At 44.6% G+C, this 23,473-nt stretch overlaps 1 long non-coding RNA gene across 2 annotated transcripts in view; it reads right to left on the bottom strand.

The window, feature by feature from the left end:
• Window positions 1-17,935, bottom strand: part of LOC126427176 (uncharacterized) — a 96,273-nt gene extending 78,338 nt beyond the window's left edge. For both annotated transcript variants that reach the window (XR_007576546.1, XR_007576545.1), the window contains exon 1: window positions 17,838-17,935. This is a non-coding gene — a long non-coding RNA (uncharacterized LOC126427176). The remainder of the gene's footprint in view (window positions 1-17,837) is intronic.
• Window positions 17,936-23,473: the final 5,538 nt, after the last annotated feature.

The raw sequence follows: 23,473 nt of genomic DNA, 5'->3' as shown, positions 1-23,473 counted from the left end.
AAGGAAATACCTATCCCCGTTAATTAGGAATACATACAATGGTACGCTTCTCAGAGTGAAAATCCTTGGAAATAACCCAGCCTGCGTGATTTCCGAGGTAACACTTCCTCGTCCGTCTCTGCTGCGTCCAAGATTTTCAGAGCTTCCGAAGTATTACCCGGTTATCTTTCCAGCCCCTTCTGTCTCTCTGAACAGCATAAATACAACACTTCCTTATATAAATAACGGTGCGCTCTCGTGTAGCCACGTGGAGCAGGCCACCTAGTGAACTCTCGTTTCTCTGGATGGAGACAAATCATACTTGGACGACACACCTGCGTGTCTCCGCAAACCACTACTAGCAAGTCACTCATTTGTTGCCTCATTGCTAAACATGTAAAATAGACACTCATTTCATGAAGTAGTTCTAAAATCTTTTCAAAATGCAGAAATTCTCTCATAACATGTTCCTCATCAATTGAGTAATAAATTTATCTATTCACACATCTTTAAAACTTTATATTTTTTTGTTTTTAATTTACAGTTGCACACGTTTCTCATTTCTACTTTATCCCTTCATGGACAGATAGCACATCTTAAACGCCAGACACCATTCAAATTGTATGCTCAGCCTGCTGTGCGTATAGTTTTAGCCTACACACAGAAACATACCCTAGTTTTCTCACTCTCAACATCCTGCCCTTTTATGCACTATAGTACGTCTTTTAACATGATAATTGCACAGAAAATATTGATAAATCTACATATCCCTTCAGTGCAATAACTTAATTGCTAACTATATACACTACTGGCCATTAAAATTGCTACACCACGAACATGACGTGCTACAGACGCGAAATTTAACCGACTGGAAGAAGATGATGTGATATGCAAATGATTAGCTTTTCAGAGCATTCACACAAGGTTGGCGCCTGTGGCGACGCCTACAACGTGCTGACATGAAGAAAGTTTCCAACCGATTTCTCATACTCAAACAGCAGCTGACCGGCGTTGCCTGGTGAAAAGTTGTCATGATGCCTTGTGTAATGAGGAGAAATGCAGACCATCACATTTCCAACTTTGATAAAGGACAGATTGTAGCCTATCGCGATTGCGGTTTATCGTATCACGACATTGCTGTTCCCGTTGGTCGAGATCCAATGACCGTTAGCAGAATACGGAATCGGTGGTTTCAGGAGGTTACGCCGTGCTGGATCCCAACGGCCTCGTATCACTAGCAGTCGAGATGACAGGCATCTTATCCGCAAGGCTGCAACGGATCGTGCAGCCACGTCTCGATCCCTGAGTCAACAGATGGGGACGTTTGCAAGACAACAACCATCAGCACAAACAGTTTGACGGCGTTTGCAGCAGCACGGACTATCAGCTCGGAGACCGTGGCTGCGGTTAGCCTTGACGCTGCATCACAGACAGGAGCGCCTACGATGGTGTACTCGACGACGAACCTGGGTGCACGAATGGCAAAACGTCATTTTCTCGGACGAATCCAGGTTCTGTTTACAGCATCACGATGGTCTCATCCATGTTTGGTGACATCGCGGTGAACGCACATTGGAAGCGTGTATCCATCATCGTCATACTGGCGTATCATCCGGCGTGATGGTATGGGGTGCCATTGATTACACGTCTCGGTCACCTCTTGTTCACATTGACGGCATTTTGAACAGTGGACGTTACATTTCAGATGTGTTACGACCCGTGGCTCTACCCTTCATTCGATCCCTGCGAAACCCTACATTTCAGCAGGATAATGCACGACCGCATGTTGCAGGTCCTGTACGGGCTTTTCTGGATACAGAAAATGTTCGACTGCTACCCTGGCCAGCACATTCTCCAGATCTCTCACAAATTGAAAACGTCTGGTCAATGGTGGCCGAGCAACTGGCTCGTCACAATACGCCAGTCACTACTCTTGATGAACTGTGGTATCGTGTTGAAGCTGCATGGGCAGCTGTACCTGTACATGCCATCCAAGCTCTGTTTGACTCAATGCCCAGGCGTATCAAGGCTGTTATTACGGCCAGAGGTGGTTGTTCTGGGTACTGATTTCTTAGGATCTATGCAGCCAAACTGCGTGAAAATGTAATCACATGTCAGTTATAGTATAAAATATTAGTCCAATGAATACCCGTTTATCATCTGTATTTCTTCTTGGTGTAGCAATTTTAATGGCCAGTAGTGTAGTTTTGTTCGGAGCGTCACCACCTCATTTTTCACTTCCCTCGTTTCAAGTTTTATCGACTGAATTTCGACACTAACGTTTTGAATTTTACATCCCATTTCAGCACTAACGTTTTGAATTTTACTTCCTATTTCGGCACTAACGTTTTGAATTTTATTACCCATTTCAGCACTAACGTTATGAATTTTATTTCCCATTTTTTTATTTGACTTGAATTTTATTCCCCATTTCACTTCTCATTGCTTTTAGGTATGCAATGATGTCCACCACACCTGTGCTATCTAGCTCTTCTCTCCTATTGTGACTTTCTCTTCCTCTACTCTTAGGCGATCTTCTGCCTTTTTCCCCTCCCATTTCTTAGTATTCAAGAAAGTCATCATCGCATGCCCCTGATATGCTGCCTCGTGTCGATGTCACTGACGGCGATCTACCACGATTGTCCCGCGTTCAGCGTTAGACGGATTGGCACTGTACTACTGCAAACTTATAGTATTCTGGACTTCGCCTCTGGGTAGGGAGTCGTCGTTGAGTAATTCCTACATCATGGACACATATCTTCACGATTGCCTCAGTGTGTCTCTGTTCCTCATCTTCGCTATCAGATTGCCTACCACGGACTTGACTGTGTCTATCATCGTCAAAAAGTTCCCTTCGACCGGTATTCTCCTCACCTTTGCATTGTGCTGCCAACAAAGCTTTCTCATCCCATTTGCTTTCTTGATTGCCTCGTGTATCTGCCATTTCTATATTCTTACAACTAGTGATCTGTTTTGCTACTAAGCGCGCTTTCGCCCTAGTTATCATGGAGTGATTCCTGATAAGGGTTCACTCTTAAAAGTACACACAATTTACCCTACCCACATTAATTATGTAATGGGCATGTAACATAAAATATCTACCACAAACAAGCTAAACTAATGGCAACGTCGTGGACGAGCGGTGTCGTTACAATACAAACAAAATACAATGGCAAATGCCAACAGAAACGCCGGCCGCTGTGGCCGAGCGGTTTTAGGCGCTTCAGACCGTCGATTTTCACACGTTTATTTACCTCTATAAGTCGACTTCAGAATTTTCCTTTGAGAGAGACTCCATATGCCGCATTGGTCAGATTCGAAATTCTAGATTTCAGTATTTTACTGTTCGGTTCATTTTCCAATTGTCTTCCACCGGTCGAATGAAAGACTCACTGTTTTCGGTGTTTTTATGTGTATTTGGCGCATGAATATGGGAGGACTTTCCGACACTTGCGTATAGTTGCTTGATAAGTGTCGGAATGTTTCAGGTCTCTACTTGTTGTCATGTTAGTGTCGCACCATCTGTAACTGTATGTGGTTTGGTGTCTATTACAAGCTATCTTGTGCCTGTATGGTTACAATAGCTCTTACATTATCGCTTCTTCACTCCTTCTTAGCCGGCCGCTGTGACCGAGCGGTTCTAGGCGCTGCAGTCTGGAACCGCGAGACCGCTACGGTCGCAGGTTCGAATCCTGCCTCGGGCATGGATTTGTGTGATGTCCTTAGGTTAGTTAGTTCTAAGTCTAGGGGACTGATGACCTCAGATGTTAAGTCCCATAGTGCTTAGAGCCATTTGAGCCATTTGGCAACAGAAATATCAATATATTGCAGCCAGCGGGCTGATATGCAACGCCTCTGCAAAAATACTATAAAAAACACAAATATTATTTTTAATGTTATTGCGTGACTTTACCACTGCAGACTATACACGCAGGCTGGTGATCACAATCAATAACACCTAAACATTATAAATGGGAAAATTTTTTTTGAAAATTTCCGTGGTTTCAAGCCACTTTATGACTACTATCAGAAGACTCTAAGAAGGATCCTGGTAGGGTAAGCCATATCCAAGATGCTACTCCAGGTGGGTGTAAAATGAATGTGCACAACAGAAAATACTGAATGCGAAAATGAAGATTTGGCCCTGTCTGACTACCCCCTGAAGCAGATCTGTTAATGGGGATATTTTCTCCTCCTTCTTGCTCTTTAACATATAAATTAAAACATAAAAATAAACGAATAATTAATGAAACTACACTCATGCTCATAAATTAAGGATAATCGCAGAATGTAGCGCCACATAACGTGGCACTACACAAAACTGCCGCTAATAGCGTAGGCACATAGGGAACACACGAGACACAGATCTTTAAGTACACAGTATTGGTGATAAGTTGAGAAAACCGTCCCGAAACACATGTCCTACAAAACGCCAATGTTTCCTGCACATGTACCCCGACATGGGATATGATCACCGTGCACACGTAAACAAGCCGCACAACAGGTTGGCACACTCTGGATCAGGTGGTCGAGCAGCTGCTGGGGTATAGCCTCCCATTCTTGCACCAGAGCCTGTCGGAGCTCCTGAAGTGTCGTAGGGGTTTGAAGACGTGCAGCGATACGTCCACCGAGAGCATCCCAGACGTGCTCGATGGGGTTTAGGTCTGGAGAACAGGCAGGCCACTCCATTCGCCTGATATCTTCTGTTTCGAGGTACTCCTCCACGATGGCAGCTCGGTGGGGCCGTGCGTTATCATCCATCAAGAGGAAGGTGGGACCCACTGCACCCTTGAAAAGGCGGACATACTGCTGCAAAATGACGTCCCGATACACCTGACCTGTTACAGTTCCTCTGTCAAACACATGCAGGGGTGTACGTGCACCAATCATAATCCCATCTCACACCATCAAACCACGACCTTCATACAGGTCCCTTTCAAGAAGATTAAGGGGTTGGTATCTGGTTCCTGGTTCTCACCAGATGAAAACCCGGCGAGAATCACTGTTCAGACTATACCTGGAGTCGTCCGTGAACGTAACCTGGGACCATTGTTTCAATGACCATGTACTGTGTTGTTGACACCAGCCTTTCCGTGCTCTCCTGTGACCAGGGGTCAGTGGAATGCACATTGCAGGTCTTTGGGTGAATAAACCACGCCTGTTCAGTCGTCTGTAGACAGTGTGTCTGAAGACAACTGTTCCAGTGGCTGCAGTAAGATCCCAAGGAAAGTTATCTGCAGTACTCCGTGGCCGTCTGCGGGTACTGATGGTGAGATATCGGTCTTCTTGTGGTGCTGTACTCTGTGGACGCCGCATACTGTAGCGCCTGGACACGTTTCCTGCCTGCTGGAATCGTTGCCATAATCTTGAGATCACACTTTGTGGCACACGGAGGGCCCGTGCTACGACCTGCTGTGTTTGGCCAGCCTCCAGTCGCCCTAGTATTCTACCCCTCATAACGTCATCACTATGTGTTCTTTGAGCCATTTTCAACACACAGTCACCATTAGCACGTCGGAAAACGTCTGCACACTTACTCGCTCCATCATACTCTGACATGCACCAACACACCTCTGTGCATGTGGACTGCTGCCAGCGCCACCGTGCAACGACCGCAGGTAAATCACCGCATATTCATACCCCGAGGTGATTTAAACCCACAACCACCCACCAGAGCGTTTTTTCACCATGTATCAGCATTATCCTTAATTTATGAGCATGAGTGTAGTAACTACAAAATGAAAAATGCTGTTTCTTCTTATTCATTTATTGTAGATTAAAACCCCTTTATACACTCCTGGAAATGGAAGAAAGAACACATTGACACCGGTGTGTCAGACCCACCATACTTGCTCTGGACACTGCGAGAGGGCTGTACAAGCAATGATCACACGCACGGCACAGCGGACACACCAGGAACCGCGGTGTTGGCCGTCGAATGGCACTAGCTGCGAAGCATTTGTGCACCGCCGCCGTCAGTGTCAGCCAGTTTGCCGTGGCATACGGAGCTCCATCGCAGTCTTTAACACTGGTAGCATGCCGCGACAGCGTGGACGTGAACCGTATGTGCAGTTGACGGACTTTGAGCGAGGGCGTATAGTGGGCATGCGGGAGGCCGGGTGGACGTACCACCGAATTGCTCAACACGTGGGGCGTGAGGTCTCCACAGTACATCGATGTTGTCGCCAGTGGCCGGCGGAAGGTGCACGTGCCCATCGACCTGGGACCGGACCGCAGCGTCCGTAGGATCCTACGCAGTGCCGTAGGGGACCGCACCGCCACTTCCCAGCAAATTAGGGACACTGTTGCTCCTGGGGTATCGGCGAGGACCATTCGCAACCGTCTCCACGAAGCTGGGCTATGGTCCCGCACACCGTTAGGCCGTCTTCCGCTCACGCCCCAACATCGTGCAGCCCGCCTCCAGTGGTGTCGCGACAGGCGTGAATGGAGGGACGAATGGAGACGTGTCGTCTTCAGCGATGAGAGTCGCTTCTGCCTTGGTGCCAATGATGGTCGTATGCGTGTTTGGCGCCGTGCAGGTGAGTGCCACAATCAGGACTGCATACGACCGAGGGACACAGGGCCAACACCCGACATCATGGTGTGGGGAGCGATCTCCTACACTGGCCGTACACCACTGGTGATCGTCGAGGGGACACTGAATAGTGCACGGTACATCCAAACCGTCATCGAACCCATCGTTCTACCATTCCTAGACCGGCAAGGGAACTTGCTGTTCCAACAGGACAATGCACGTCCGCATGTATCCCGTGCCACCCAACGTGCTCTAGAAGGTGTAAGTCAACTACCCTGGCCAGCAAGATCTCCGGATCTGTCCCCCATTGAGCGTGTTTGGGACTGGATGAAGCGTCGTCTCACGCGGTCTGCACGTCCAGCACGAACGCTGGTCCAACTGAGGCGCCAGGTGGAAATGGCATGGCAAGCCGTTCCACAGGACTACATCCAGCATCTCTACGATCGTCTCCATGGGAGAATAGCAGCCTGCATTGCTGCGAAAGGTGGATATACACTGTACTAGTGCCGACATTGTGCATGCTCTGTTGCCTGTGTTTATGTGCCTGTGGTTCTGTCAGTGTGATCATGTGATGTATCTGACCCCAGGAATGTGTCAATAAAGTTTCCCCTTCCTGGAACAATGAATTCACGGTGTTCTTATTTCAATTTCCAGGAGTGTATATTACAAATCTTAATATATCAATGTCCAATGGACATAAGAGATACAAATGAATTTCCTAACAAATTGTTCAAATCTGTCCCTTTTTATGGCTACGCGATCTAATATAAATAATGGGAGATGACTGACATCATTTACATACCAAGACAATACTTTCAAAAATGATCTACAATGGTGTGGAACCTCAGTGGAAATACAACTTTTGTGATCACAGCTGTTTAGCTTTATAGCCCTAATATGCTGAAGCAGTTAGCAAAATCACCGTATGTACTGCATCCGGCACGTCGGAGTGATGGTTGTCGTACACGTCTGCGACGATGGAAGAACTCCAGCCACAAAATAAAAACTCTTTCAAATACTAGAACGGCAGAAGGCGGTCCTCTGACTAGTATGATCTAATACTGTCTTCTCCTTTCTGTGTTCTACAGACAAGAAACGCGAACTCCAGCCACAAGGGTGGAATTCAGATAACGTCTTTACATGAGCATAGACAGAAGAAGTGCCCTCAGTCACTGAACGTCTGTACTCAACGACAACTCCCTACTCGGAGACGAAGTCCAGAACCGTATAAGTTCGCAACAGTACAGTGCGTAACAGCCTAATTATAAAATCTCCTGAGAGCAAAGACAGCAAGTCCGTCTGTATCAACAAAGTTGATGCTCAGCGACCGTCAAACATGAGTGCTCAAAACGGGAAACCCACTTTCTCTCCACCACTGGCTTCCCACCAAAACTCGGCTCCCCTCCCTCATAACTGCAGAAAGCGAACCATATTCTCGAAACCACGCAATATTCTCCCTCTCTACAGATTATTCCGAACGCCGACCAGCGCGGAAAGTTTGTGAGGAAATACCTATCCCCGTTAATTAGGAATACATACAATTGTACACTTCTCAGAATAAAATTACTCGGAAATATTCCAGACTGTGTGATTTCCGAGGTAACGCTTCCTCGTTCCTCTCTGCTGCGTCCCAGATTTTCGGAGTTTCCGAAGTATTATTCGGTTCCCCTTCCAGCCCCTCTACAACACTAGCCAGCCGCCGCTGTATTGTGCTTCAGCGATCAGCTGCCCCGACCGTCCGGCTTGGCTGCTTCTTGTGTTAAGGCCGGTATTACACTATCAAATTTCTTTGTCAAAGATTTGATCAAAGATGTGATCAAATATTCCGTCAAATATATTTCACAAAGATCTTTGACGTAGCGCTAGAAGGGGTATTACACTGTCATCAAATTTTTCGTCAAAGTTCAAGATGGCTGACAACAACTTGTTATTAACCGCAGCAGTTGCACGTACCGCAATTGCATTGTGTGCACACGCGGAAAAGATGTGGGGGAAAAAATGGAACCATACCTACGAGGTTGACAGTCTTAAATTCCTCGGATTACAACTTGATAATAAATTCAGTTGGGAGGAGCACACCACAGAACTGCGGAAACGCCTTAACAAATCTGTATTTGCATAGCGGACATAGGCAGCATAAAAATGAAAAAGCTTGCATACTTTGCCTACTTTCATTCCATAATGTCATATGGGATAATATTTTGGGGTAAATCTTCAAGTCAAATAAAAGTTTTCAGAGTCCAAAAGCATGTAATACGTATTATTTGTAGAGTAAATTCATGGGCGTCCTGCAGAAACCTCTTCAAAGAACTGGGTATACTAACTACTGCCTCTCAGTATATTTACTCCTTAATGAAATTTGTCCTAAATAACATATCTCTTTTTCCAACAAACAACTCAGTTCATACATACAATACCAGGAACAAAAATAATCTGAACAAGGACTTAAAAGCACTTACTTTAGTTCAAAAATGGGTCCACTACTCAGGAACACTCATCTTAAATAATTTGCCAGCAAACATAAAAAATTTAGTTACAAATAAAGATCAGTTTAAAAGGAGCCTGAAAGACTTACTAGTGGCCAACTCATTCTACTCCATTTTTAATAGAAACAAATGATGTATTTATTCATACTATTAGTATTGTTATTTCAGCTTTAAAAAATTGACATGTTCCACATCCACGAGGATCTCCTCAGCACAGATCTATGGAACGAAAAACTAATCTAATCTGGGTGAAGCCGTGGGTTTTACGACGACACGATAAAAGCATTCAACAAAACTTGTTACGTGAGCTTACAGTGGATGACATCAAGTCATACATCAATTACTTAAGAATGGATGAGCATACATTTCTGTATGTGCTCAGTGAAGTGTATCCTCATATCACAAAGCACAATTTCACTTAATAACTACCCATCTTCAGAAGACAGGCTCACTGTAACACTAAGCAGAGTGGCTTGTGGGTCACGTCGTCCATAAACAGTCCTTTTTAATCTATCCCAGGCGTGTTGGATAGGGTTCATGTCTGGAGAACATGCTGGCCACTCTAGTCGAGCGATGTCGTTATCCTGAAGGAACTCATTCACAAGATGTGCTCTGTGGGGACGTGAATTGTCATCCATGAAGACGAATGCCTCCCCAATATACTGTCGATATCGTTGCACTATCGGTCTGAGGATGGCATTCACATATCATACGGTCATTACGGCCCCACATAATGCTACCCCAAAACATCAGGGAACCTCTACCTTTCTGCACTCGCTGGACAGTGTGTCTAAGGCGATCAGCCTGACCGGGTTGCCTCCAAACACGTCTCCGACGATTGTCTGGTTGAAGACATATACGATACCCATCGGTGAAGAGAACATGATGCCAATCCTAAGCGGTCCATTCGGCATGTTGTTGAGCACATGCGTATTGTGCTGCATTGTGTCGTGGTTGCAAAGATGGACCTCGTCATGGACGTTGGCAGTGAAGTTGTACATCATGCAGCCTATCGTGCACAGTTTGAGTCATAACACGACATCCTGTGGCTGCACAAAAACCATTACTCAACATGGTGGCGTTGCTGTCAGGGTTCCTCGGAGCCATAATCCGTAGGTAGCGGTCATCCACTGCAGTAGCAGCCCTTGGGCGACCTGAGCGTGGCATGTCATCGACAGTTCCTGTCTCTCTGTATCTCCTCCAAGTCCGAATAACAACACTTTGGTTCACGCTGAGACGCCTGGACACTTCCTTTGTTGAGAGCCCTTCCTGGCACAAAGTAACAATGCGGAGGTGATCAAACCGCGGTATTGACCATCTAGGCATGGTTGAACTACAGACAACACGAGCCGTGTACCTCCTTCCTGTTGGAATGACTGGAACTGATCGGCTGTCGGACCCCATCTGTCTAATAGGTGCTGCTCGTGCATGGTTGTTTACATCTTTGGGGCGTGTTTAGTGACACCTCTGAACAGTCAAAGGGACTGTATCTGGTATTCAATATTCACAGTCAATGTCTATCTCCAGGAGTTCTGGGAACCGGGGTGATGCAAAACATTTTTTGATGTGTGTAATAAATGTGTGAAAAACATCCAGTTAAATTAGACATCTCTTACATCGTATGCTTGTCTGTTCATGTATAGTAATCATATTAGAAAATGGAAGTAAACCTACAATATTCTGAATAAAAAAAGGTGTACAGTGACAGTTTTTAGACATATACATGAACTGGATGTACATATACTTCCAAGCATCTGATTGATGAATCATTGATGGTGTAATGGTGAACGGGAAGCGCTGGGAAGCATGTTGGATTTATAGTAATGGTTCGAAATGCATTGGGGGACAAACTTTTTCTCTTGTATTTTGTTATTTATTCGAATTACGTGGCGCAATTTTTGATGCTATAGTCAATATGCCTATTCTCCATAATGATCACGTTGTTTCTGCGGTTTGCTCCTACCTCCAGTTCCGTTAATGTTGGTTCTTCTGTTTTCGGCTATGGCATTACGAAGCCCAGTGTGGGATTGTTTTATGAAGATGAGTCCTGAGAAAGTTAAATGTAACTTATGCTCGGCAGAGTTGTCGTTTAAAAGTTGCTTAAACAGACATTTGCGACATAAGGAGCAAACAGTTAATTTAAGTGACACTCGTTCGAAATCAGTTTTTATGAATCTGGGCAGTGACGAAGCCAGTAACATAGGTGGAATTGAAGTAGTGGACACAGAAGGCTGCAGATTTCTAGGTATTCACCTAGATGAAAATCTAAGATGGGTAAACCATATCAAATTTTTATGCAATAAAATCAGCAGTTCATTACATCTAATCAGCCAGTTATCAAAAGTAGTTCCACATCAGACATTAAAAACAATTTATTATGGAACCATTTTTCCACAGATTAATTATGGGATAGAGATATGGGGTTGTGCTGCCAACATACATATGAACAGAATATTAACCCTACAGAAAAGAGCAATCAGAATTATCCATGGATTAGGGTATAGAGATTCATGCAGGGAAATCTTTGTTCATCATAAATACCTCACAGTCTACTCACTGTATCTTTACAAATTAATTATATTTTTTGTGACACATCAAAACAAAGAAACAAAGTGCTCTGATATGCATGCCTAAAATACAAGAAATAAAGACTGCTACTACAGACAAAGAACAAAATTAAAAACAACAGACCATAGTCCATGCATTAGTGATCAAATATGGTACAACAGATTACCGAGCTCTATAAGGTGCCACAAAGGGAACTTATTCAAAGTGAAACTGAAACATTTCTTGATTGACATGTGTTTATACTCTTTAAGTGAATATTAATATTAAACTAAAATAAATTATTGTATATATATATATATATATATATATATATATATATATATATATATATATATATATATATATATATGTATATATTGTACTAAACTTGTAAAAAAATGCTATGACGTTTGCAAAAGATACCAGTTGGTGTCTCCATGCAAAAAAAAAATACAATAAATACAATACAATACAATACAGTTCAGTTACCACAGAAACTGTTCAGAAATCTGCCATTTCAGTGCCTGCTCGTCAAGATGAACAATCTGTGCAAGATTCAGTTCTGGGTAGGTGTGGCAGAGAAACAAAGATTACTGGATTTGCATCAAGACTTCATCCAAACGAGCCAAAATAGACTAACAGATTTTAAGATTTGTTTTTAAAGAATATTTTCCATTTAATGTAGTTGAGAGTGTAGAGTTTAGAAAAATTACTTATTTATTAAACGAAAACTATGTACCTCCCAATAGAAAAACACTCTCCAACAGTTTACCCTCTCAGGTGTTGGACAACACACCAGTGCGAGTAAGATCTGCAGTGCAAGCTGCGTCCTACGTCTGCATTACCACTGTGACTGATCACTTCATAGATGAAAACTGCAATCTGATGCCATATTTGTTATCTAGTCTTAAATTCCATGACAACATTTCCAGTGACTTACAAAATACGACTTCAACTCGGGGTATTACCAATAAAATTGTAGCTTACACTACAGATAATGCACCTAATATGGTGTAGGCAGTGATGATGTGCAAATGGTAGTATGTATTTTGTTTTGCACATACACTAAATTTAATGGTGCAAGCAATCCTTCAACCAATTACAGACACAAGGGCAAAAGTGAAGTCAACAGTGGAATTTTTCAGAAGTCCTGAATTACACAATATTCAGAAGCAAATGCGCTTCCCTATTTTAACACCGAAACAAGATTGCCCTACAAGATAGAATTCCACATATGAAATGTTTGACAGGCTTTTGAAAATCAAAGAGCCTTTGCAAAGCACCCTCGCCATCCTCGGTGTCGATTCACGAACAAAACTGTCCAAGGAAGACTGGCCAGTTATTGAAAAATCTTGTGAAATACTATCTCCTTTCGAGTAAGTCACAGCAGAAACTAGCAGCAAAAGGAATGTAAACTTGTCTTATTGAGTAAAAGTTTGCAAAGTCATTGTCTGGGACTGAAAAACTCAGATTACAGCAATGAAGCCCTTAATACATTAATTGCTAAACTTGAGGATGGTATCTGTGCCCGCCTCATGCAAAAGTTTGCAGATAAAGCAATTGCTTGTGAAGCAACATTATTGGATTCTCGTTTCAGGGAGACAATATTTCCAAAATCGAGCATCGATAAAAAAAGAGGCTATAAATAACAAGTGCGGTGCAACACAATAGAAACCCACTCGGTGTCCTACAGACAATCCACCACCAGCCAAACCAATTGTGGTGAGCACATTCAGCTCTAGCAGTGGCAACATTTGGCAAGATTTGGACCAAGCTGTAGGAGGCTTGATCCAACTTGTGGACAACCCACTTGCTGCAAGTATGGTCGCTCTTTATAAGTATACGAAAATGCCACTGATACACAGATCAAAAGATCTATTGTTGTGGTGGAAAGAAAATCTTGTGTTGTTTCCTACATTGTTTGAAATAATGAAACAACGTCTTTGTATTATGGCCACCTCTGTTTCAAGTAAGCGCATATTTTCGAAGCAGGGGCAAACAATAACAGTCCGACAATCCCGTACCGAAAATGATATTTCTAAACTACAACTCAGAATAGATACAGTAGACCTACTCAGAAATGAAACGGTATAATTTCAGTTGATGTTGTTCTCTTCTGGACAATGTGCACTGAATTTGTATTTGACTGTATTTTGTTTAGTCCACAAAATCTTACAAGAACATTTTTCTCAAATTTTTTGTACACAGAAAACACTTAACGTTTTTGCTCAGCATTCAGTGAGTATAATTTTTTTGAGCATGTTATTTATTTGTGTGTTAGAGAACAATTATCCGATTTATGTATGTATATGTTTATGTGTTTAATTGTGTACAGGTGCTATGTTTGTTTATTACACTATAGGCATCTAAATACTTGTGTATCATAAATAATTCTCAGGCAAATCTACAATATAATTTGATACTTTTGGTTTTGGTGTTCATATGCTGTGATAAAAATTGCATTTCAACAGCAACTTAACTTCATCTCTGATTTCCTGGGGAAGTTTATAATAAAATGATAATATATATGCTTCCTGTGCGTGCTTGAGGGAACTCCATATGCCTGTACCTCATACAAACTTCATTGGCAAGATCGGTTAGTCGCGTAGTCTGCCATGATATGAGTACCACAAAGGCATTACACTGTATGAATTGTTTTACATTTCAGTATGGATTTTATACTTCAAGGAAACATATCGAACTCTGCATTTCAGTTACCTTGAAATGTTTTAACATGTTTTCCAGTTCTATCAAGTGTACATATTATGAAGTGTATGTGAATGTTTGATGAAAAACTGCCATACTTGACCATTGTGCTATATGGTCCAGTCTGTTATGGTAAATTTTTGATCAGTCACTTTGCATCCTGCTCTGTGTGACAAACAATGGAAAATTTAACTGCGAGTAAGAAAAGTGTGAGTGGCACACTCATAAATGGTAATTCAGTACCTCAGTTCCCAGAATGCACACTCATAAATGGTAATTCAGTACCTCGATTCCCAGAATGCAATCTCAATAAATTATATCTGAAGATATGCTTTACTAGAGCACATACAAATTATCCCTCACAAAACCTATCAAAATTTGGCACTAGAATACAGGGAAACGAGTTTGCCAAAATCTGTTACGTCGAACATACAAAAGTGTGTCCTCAGCCAATTGGAAAGTATCTAAGTCATGACACGAAAGCAGTGCATTTGCTGCAATACGTAACTGCCAAGACGCCTAAGTGAAAGTTTCATGCTTTCTGCAATATGAGCGATGCTCTCCCACCTCATTGTGTTTTTATGACCATATTTATGCAACATACACTCAAGATGATATAATGTAGTGGTGGGCAGGAAATCGCGTATCTGTTAGAAATCACAGTGACTGAGAAGTCGCAGATATCACAATAACAACTTTACAGAATCTAACTGCGATTTCAGTCACAGTTAGCAGTCGCAAGTAGTATTTCACATTCAAAGACGTGAGCCATCTATTGGTCGAATTTAGCACCGCTTTCTGCGATTTCAGTGACAAGTCGCAACTAAGAGTCGCAAGTAGCAACTAAAAAGCGCAGTTAACAGTGGCATCTGTTGGCCATAGTTTGTACTGCGCTCGTCTCTGCGATTCGCAGTCGAGTCCAACTGCGATTTCCGTGACAAGTAGCGACTAAAAGTCGCAAGTAGCAACTAAAAAGCGCAGTTAACAGTGCGATCTGTTGGCCAAAGTTCGTCCTACGTCCATCTCTACGGTACGCTATAGAGTCCAACTGCGATTTCCGTGACAAGTCGCAACTAAGAGACGCAAGTAGCAACTAAAAAGCGCAATTAACAGTGCCATCTGTTGGCGAAAGTTCGTACTACGTCCATCTCTGCGATACGATATCGAGTCGAACTGCGATTTCTGTGACAAGTCGCAACTAAGAGTCGCAAGTAGCAACCAAAAAGCGCAGTTAGCAGTGCCATCTGTTGAGCAAAGTTCATACTGCGCTATTCGCTACCGAGAAACTGCGATTTCTGTGACAAATCACAACTAAGAGTCGCAAGTAGCAACTAAAGAGCGCAGTTAACATTCTTTTACTAGTGCCATCTGTTGACCGACGTACGTACTTAGTTATGAGAGCCTTGTGCCTCATGAGATCGGTGTGCGGTGTGTGCATGTGAAGGACTTATTTCATTAGTGGTACAAGTCCATTTTTGTTCATTTTGAGATACAGAGTCGTAAAGTTAAATGAGCGCTGAAAAATCTGCAGTTGAGATACCAGAAATATGGCTTCTTGCTAGAGATGAACCTTTATTTACGTTTGTTTGGATCATTAATTTCAAAAGCATTATAGACAGAAAAGTGGAGGTAATGGACTTGTACCACTATTGAAATAAGCCCTTCACATTATATGATGACATGCACATTCAGCATCAGTTATGGTTGGTCAAACACAGCTGTGACTCTGAAAGTATTATATTAATAAGAAGCAACATTGCCTTTTTCTCCTGAAAATATCAAGTAACGTAACAAATGTGTTTGATTCTGCTTCCAATATGACAGTTTTGCTTAATACTCCACATACCTACAGGACTTTGCAATGTTAACACAGAGGAACTCAGACATCTGTATAAGTGTAGTGAAATGAAAACAGTATTATTGGGTCATATGAATGCCTCACTTTTGTTCCGACACAGTTCAAGACTCGGGATAAAAGTTTTACACCTGGTATTCTACGTGGCAACTTCACACACAAGAACTTTTTGCCGACACTACTACCACCTACATAAGTAAGCTTTTCCTGTGTTACTTTCAAGTAATGCACTTAAGCTATTCCTGATTTAAATGTAAGATCTGTACTTCCCACTTTCATATCAACAGCCTCAAAATGCATATTGTAGACTTTGGGATATGTTACAGGTCAGTGTCACACCAAGATTGGGGAGAAAGGGGGGGGGGGGGGTGGCATGTCACTCTCCAACTAGTGTTTACCAGTAAATAAGCGGCGGAAAATTACGGGTATAGGACGGGTTAAACATGTGGAAAATGAGATTATCATTATTCACTCACTGTATTTAACATTTATTATTCCTTTAAAATCGCACAACAACTTCAATAAAACACAGTTTAATCACTCATCTGCACACTTATTTCACAATTATGTCACTTTTAAACTGCAAAATCTTCTAAGAGCTGTCTTGAATCTTCACAAGTCTGTGTTAACAGCCTTGATGTGGATAGATACGTACAGCAACCAGTAATCAGAGTCAGAACTGTGTCTGCAAAATCAGAAGGATTATTAAACAATTTTTGCTGTCACTAATTACAAGTAATATAATTGACAGAGTAGATTGCTAAAATTTGCTGTAATGAAAGCTACTCAATGGGGTATATTTCACATTTGGAAGAACGATCTCACTGAAGTAATTAAGTCCATCGAAACACTTAGAAACTAACCTCTCGTCTGACGAAAACGGTCTAAAGACGCAGTGGCAATTCGTCCAGATCTGTTGACAATGATATTTTGAGTTATCACTTTACTGAGTGACTAAAATGTAGTCCGCGTACCTGTGAACGTAACAATATGTTAGAATTCATTTTATAAACACGAACTATTATGCTACTGTATGGCTACTTACATATTAATTACACTATTAATATTCTCACAGTTGCTTCTCCAATAGAAAATTAAAGCCAACGAAAGAACAAACGTAAAACATACTTACCAATGACAGGTTTGTTGAGATGCAATTTTCTGTGTGGACAGATGCAACTTTTTCATACGGTGGTAAGTCGCAGAAATCGCAGGAGTCACAGAAATCGCAGAAGTAGCAGAAGTCGCAGAAGTCGCAGAAATCGCGGAAATAGCAGTGGCGGAGGGATACACGACCTAGGTTCCTTAACTGCGACTCTTAACTGCGACAAATCACAGTTAAGAATAACAGTTACTGAAAAGTAGCATTCACAGTAATCACTGATATCGGAAAATCGCAGTTTAACCCATCACTAATATAATGTCAAGGCCTGTAAGTTTACAAAACTTAACTATTACGTTTCCTAAAGTACAGTTACGCGCTTCACATTGACCATTTCTACGACGCAGATCACATAGTCTGCGTCCTACAAAAATTTCTCTATGCACAATAGTTGTAACAAGAATAACCTTCTTCAATTCGTTTTCGCTATATAACGAACACATTAGCAAGTACGTTGCTGGGTGTGAATTATTCTCTTCACAAGCTGTTAACAGATAATGGAACTTAATCCAATTATGATAAGCAACAAAAATAATTAATTGATATCGATAAGAATGTATCTCTTACTTTCGGTATTTTCCTGCTGAACTTCTTCTTGCGAGATCCACACAGCTGATGCGTGCTGCACTGTTGCTCGGCGTCGCCGACAGATGTCAGCTCTATACGCTGCCGGGAAAACATGGCGATCATCTTAACCCGGTCTCCTATCACCGTCTCTAGTTCGTCACTACCCGAAATCGAGTCACATACTATTGGCAGCCACAGTGATCGTACGCAGTGTGTTAACTTTTGAGACTTCCGAATGTGATCAAGTAATTTGTCAATCTTTACTAAATACGTCAAACATTTGACAGTATACTGAGTCATTTGACGTTTTCGTCAAAGATAGCGTTTGAAGTGTTTTCCGAGAAATTTTGCTTGACGGAGTGTGTGACAGAATGGCGGACGTTGTTTGTATAGGTGTTTCGCCGCATATGTTTAGTGTAAAATAGTTTTATTTCATTTTACGTAACTGTGTCGCAGTGGCAGCCACTGGAGCATTCGATTGGTGGCGAAAAACAAAGCTTCGTTCGTTAGCACCAAAAGTATTAGGAAATTTCTGTTAATAATTCCATAATTCATAACATATTGTATCAAATGAAATGCTAGGGAAACAGAAAAAAAACACTTATTACAGTGGTGCGCTTCTTACGTGCGGTAAGAGTTTCACATTCCTGGAGAACATGAGTGGGAGCGTTTGTATCACGATTCCGAGAAGAGAGTGATGTATGGGGGTAGGGGTTGAGTTTTCTTTACTATCTTTTTCTCGTGTCTGCCTGTGAAATATAACAATTTTTTTTTCTGTATTGAAATTACATCCTTCTGCCCCATAGTCAGGAGAGGGCTAGCAGCAGCACAGTCCACTGCTCTTCAGCCAAACGGTTTTACAAGAAACATGAAAGGGGAACGCTTACAAAGAAAGGGGATATAAGGTGGCCATAAAGACACATTAGATGGGCATGATGGGAGTTAAAATATACACCAATAGGGGGCAATGCACTGGGGGACAGTTAAAAAGTCGACATAAAGTTAAAAGAACACAGCTGGCAATTTGTTGTGCACTTACAATCACAGTAGTCAAACACAAGTTAAAAGTTGTCCACAGTATAAAAATCACACAGCGTGAGACACTTAAAAAAAAAATAAGACCACTGGAACAACAGAACACTCACAAAAAAAATGTTCAAATGTGTGTGAAATCTTATGGGACTTAACTGCTAAGGTCATCAGTCCCTAAGCTTACACACTACTTAACCTAAATTATCCTAAGGACAAACACACGCCCATGCCCGAGGGAGGACTCGAACCTCCGCCGGGACCAGCTGCACAGTCCATGACTGCAGTACCTTAGACTGCTCGGCTAATCCTGCTCGGCACACTCACAAAGAATAAAATCAACTGGTAGGGACCTGCCGAGGGACTGGAGGTCGGAGAGGAGGGAAAAAGAGGGGAAGTGGGGTGGGGGTGGGAGGATGAGGAAAAGGTGGTCAGGGGGCACACCAAGAGGTTGGAGACGGGCAGGGCGGGAGATGAAGAGGGAAGACAAGGCAGGATGATGTGCAAGACACAGAAGGGGAGCACGGGATTGGGAGGTGCTGTTGGAGGGGGAAAACTGCTCAGAGGAAGGGTGGGGGGTGTAGAGGAAGCCCTGAGGAGGAGGAAGGACGAAGGTGGGATTAGAGTTGGTAGGGGGTAAATGTTAGGGTGAAGCGCATCATCCGAGGGGGTTAGGTGTGGGAAGTTGCATTGGGAAAGGAGGTGGATGGAGATGGAGAGACGGTGGGACACAATGGTAAAGGTGCGGCAACAGGCTGGGGGTGGAGAGGAAGTGGGACACGAGGGGGTTTTGGGAGATCAAGTCAGCAGACAATATACATGATGCAGATGTGATCAAGAAAAGGAGAAGGTGGGGGAAGAGTATGAGGTCATAGAGGATGCGCATGAGGGACGGAAGGCGGATACGGAAGGTGAGGAGGAGTGCATGGCGTTCTAGGATTTGGAGGGCTTTGTAGAAGCTGGCAGGGCAGAAATCCAACTGACACTGGCATAACAGAGGATGGGGCAGATCAAGGATTTGTAGGTGTAAAGGACGGTGGAAGAATGCAGTCCCCATGTCCAGCTGGACAGGAGTTTTAGGAGGCAGAGTCTGTTGTGAGCTTTGTGTTGGATGGTAAGGAGATGGGGAGTCCAGATGAGGTGGCAGTCACGGGTGAGGCTAAGGTATTTGAGGTAGGAGTGAGGTGGATAGGACGGCCATAAATGGTGAGGTAAAAATCATGGAGACAGAACGAGCGGGTGATGTGACCTATGATGATTGCCTGGTTCTCGGAGGGGTTGATACGGAGGAATCGCTGGTTGCACCAAGTTGTGAATTGGTCAAGGTGGGTTTAGAGAGTACATTGGGACCATTGAAGAGTAAGATAAAGGACCAGGAAGGAGGTGTCATCAGCAAATTGGAGGAGATGAACATGTGGGGAGGTTTGGGCATATCAGCAGTGTACAGGAGATAGAGGAGAGGGGAAAGAATGGAGCTTCGGGTTATGATGGCGGAGGGATAGAAGGTACAGGAGATAGAATTGTGGATAGTGACATAGGAGGGATGACGGGAGAGGAAGGAAGCAACGAGATGGACGAAATTGATAGGGAGACCATAGGTCTGGAGTTGGAAGAGGAGCCCGGGATGCCAGGCATGATAGTAGGCATTCTGGAGGTCAAGGGAAACAAAGATAGCAGAGCGACGGGAGTTAAGTTGCAGGGAAAGAAGATTGGTAAGGTTAAGGAGCTGGTCGTTTGACTGAGAAGGTAGACCAGAAGCCACACTGGGGAAGGGTAAGGAGGTGATCCTGTTTAACATGGCGGTGAATATGATGGGAGAGGATAGTTTCGAAAACCTTACTGAACATGGAGATGAGGCACATGCGACGATAGGAAGCGGTATCAGAGCGTATTTACTGGGCTTACGGAACAGTAGGACATGGGATATCTTCCATAGGTTGGGGTAAAAGCCAGTGGAGAGGAGGACATTGTACAGGGTAGCAAGGACAGCCAAGAAGGATGGGAGGGGGGATTCGTTGAGGTGGTGGTAGGTGACGCCATTATGACCAGGGGTGGTGTTGCATTTGTAGCTGAGGACGAGTGTGATGTCATGTGTGGTGATGGGAGAGTTGATGTCTGAGGGGGGTAACCGATCCAAGTACTGGAAGCTAGGGGTGAGCGGGGGGACACAGGTCAGTGCGATCAAGAACAGTGGGGATGAGGGAGTAATCAAAATGGGGATTGTCAGGAATGTGGGAATGGAGAAGACCTCAGATAGGTGGGAAGCAAAATAGTTAGCCTTACTGAGGTTGTCAGGAAAGGGTCAATCATCATGGAGGATGGGGTAATGCAGGGTGGGATGGCTACCAGTAAGGCAGTGGAAGGCTGACCAGTACTTGGGGGAATTGACAGGGAGGGTGGAGTTGAGGCATGTGCATGTCTGGCGCCAGTCGTGGCGTTTCTTTGCTGTAAGGAGGTTCCAGATGTGTTGCTGTAATTGCCAGTGGCAGGTGAGTGTATCGCAGTCACGGGTGCGGAGGAAGGAGTGGTATAGCCTGCGGGATTCACGCAGAAGAAGGACAGGCTGTGGAGGAAGCATAGGGCAGTGAGAGTGGATGAGTTTGGTAGGGCATGAGCCTCCACAGCGTCAGTGATGGTCTTCTGAAGGAAGGAAGGGGCATGGGTGATGTCAGCTGGGTGGTGGAAGGTGAGGGGGTGGCTTTCGACCTGTAAGGCAATGGATTCCCGGTAGGCATCCCAAGTGGCACGGCAGCAGTCATGGACAGACTTTGGGGGGGCAGCTGGACGGGTGGCTGCAGGGGTGGGACGGGTAGAAGAGATGGTGAGAAGGAGAGGGAGATGGTCACTACCAACGGGATTGAGGACATCAATGGCAATGCGACCAAGGAGGTTGGGGGAAGCGAGGATAACATGGGGGGTGGAGTTACTTTCAGGATGGGTGTGCTGTGGGAGAGGAACAAGGAATAAGCTGAGGAGAAGGTGTTCGGTCAGGTCATTGAGGAGGGGTTGTGGCCGGACAGGAGATGCTTGAGGTGGCCTATAGCAACCCCACCTCGGGCTAGGGGAAGGGGATTGTCAGTATGGTGAAGGAGATAGGGGGAGGTGCGGACAACATGGTGGGATTGGGGGAAGGTTTCGTTAAGGATGAAGGAGTCAACCTGGTGCTGGGAGAGGGTATGCATGAAGAGGTATTTGTTTGCAGGGAGGCAGTGAATGTTGAGGTACTGGGAAGGGGAGAGAGGGGCTTAAACGAGGGTGTCGAGGCAGGTGGAGGTAAAGTGGGCCTGGTTGTGGGAATAGGTGGCATAAATGTTTAAGTGGAAAAGAGAGTGGGCAGCAAGGGAAATCTGCTGGAGTATGGGGGCACTGGAAGGGGTGGATGTTCTGCAGGACGATGGTGAGGAACCGGATGATATCTTCTACCATAGGGGGAGGGCAGAGGGAATTGTTAGGGGGGATGGATGGGTTGGTGGGGCGAACGGGGACAGTGAGTTCAGGGTTGGTGGGAGGGGGTTTGGCTTTGCATTTGGAGGAATAGCTGGGGTGAGGTTTGTTGCAGGTGTTGCAGGAAGGGGGGAGGCGAGGTTGGGACACTGTTTAAGGAAGTGAGAGGCTTTACAATCAGGGCAGGTGAAGGGGGTTCTTGCAGTTTTGGGTGAGGTGGTCGTTGTACAGGAGACAGCGCTGGCAGCAGTAGGATTGAGGAGGGGAACGGGACAGGTCAACAGGGTGGCGGCGGTTGAAAATCAGGGTGCCCTGTGTGAGGAGGTGGTCGATGGAGGAGGCGGACTCTATAAATATACGCATGAGGAAAGTAGGGCCAGAGGAGTTGTAAATACAGCGGGCCGAACGGACTTCGAGGGCGGGGTAGGCATCCAGTTCTGCCAACACCCCAGCCTCCGAAACCACAGGGCCAAGTTTTGTGATGATGGCGGTGATGGTCAGCGGACGACGAGGGGGTTGGGGCTGACGAGGAGAGGAGGATGTAAGGAATGGGGTGAGGTATGCATGGGGCCCTAAGGTGATGCAGGGAAGATGCCAGAGAAGATCAGTGTGGAAAGAGGGAGAGGGAGACTTGATACAACAGAGTCTCTGCGAGGGATAATTTGGGTGATGGGTGCACTGGGGATGTACTTCCGGATTTCAAGGGTGAGGGCATCCAGGCATCCAGGAATTTTGGATCAGGGTTGGCTAGAACAATGGTATACATGAAGGGGGCTGGAGAGGAGGGAGGTGGGGTGGTATCCATGGTGGGGTCAGAGGGAGGTGGGGCGGGCAGTGGCTTTTTGGATAAGGGAGTAGAGGAGAGGTCGCCACTGGGCAGTTTGGAAGATTTTTTGCGGGTGTTGCCTGGGAGGAGGGATGAAGTATTGGATGGATGGGGAGGTGGTGTGAAGCAGGGCCCTCCTGTGAGGCAGTAGCACCGGGTGAGAGGGTAGGGTGCTCTGTGGCGGCGACTGTGGCGCGGTGGGCAGTGACTCGGGCGAGGGAAGCATGCGTAGTTGTAGGGGTGTGGGTGTGCAGGGGGGAGGGGGGGAAAGTCGTCTCGGCGAGCGACAGGAGCGGAAGGGGGGGGTGGGAGCAGGGGCAGGGGCAGCAGCAGGTGC

This window comes from Schistocerca serialis, chromosome 11 (genome assembly GCF_023864345.2).
Source record: "Schistocerca serialis cubense isolate TAMUIC-IGC-003099 chromosome 11, iqSchSeri2.2, whole genome shotgun sequence".
NCBI classification, from domain to species: domain Eukaryota; kingdom Metazoa; phylum Arthropoda; class Insecta; order Orthoptera; family Acrididae; genus Schistocerca; species Schistocerca serialis.
This window is presented reverse-complemented; position numbering and strand designations above follow the sequence as displayed.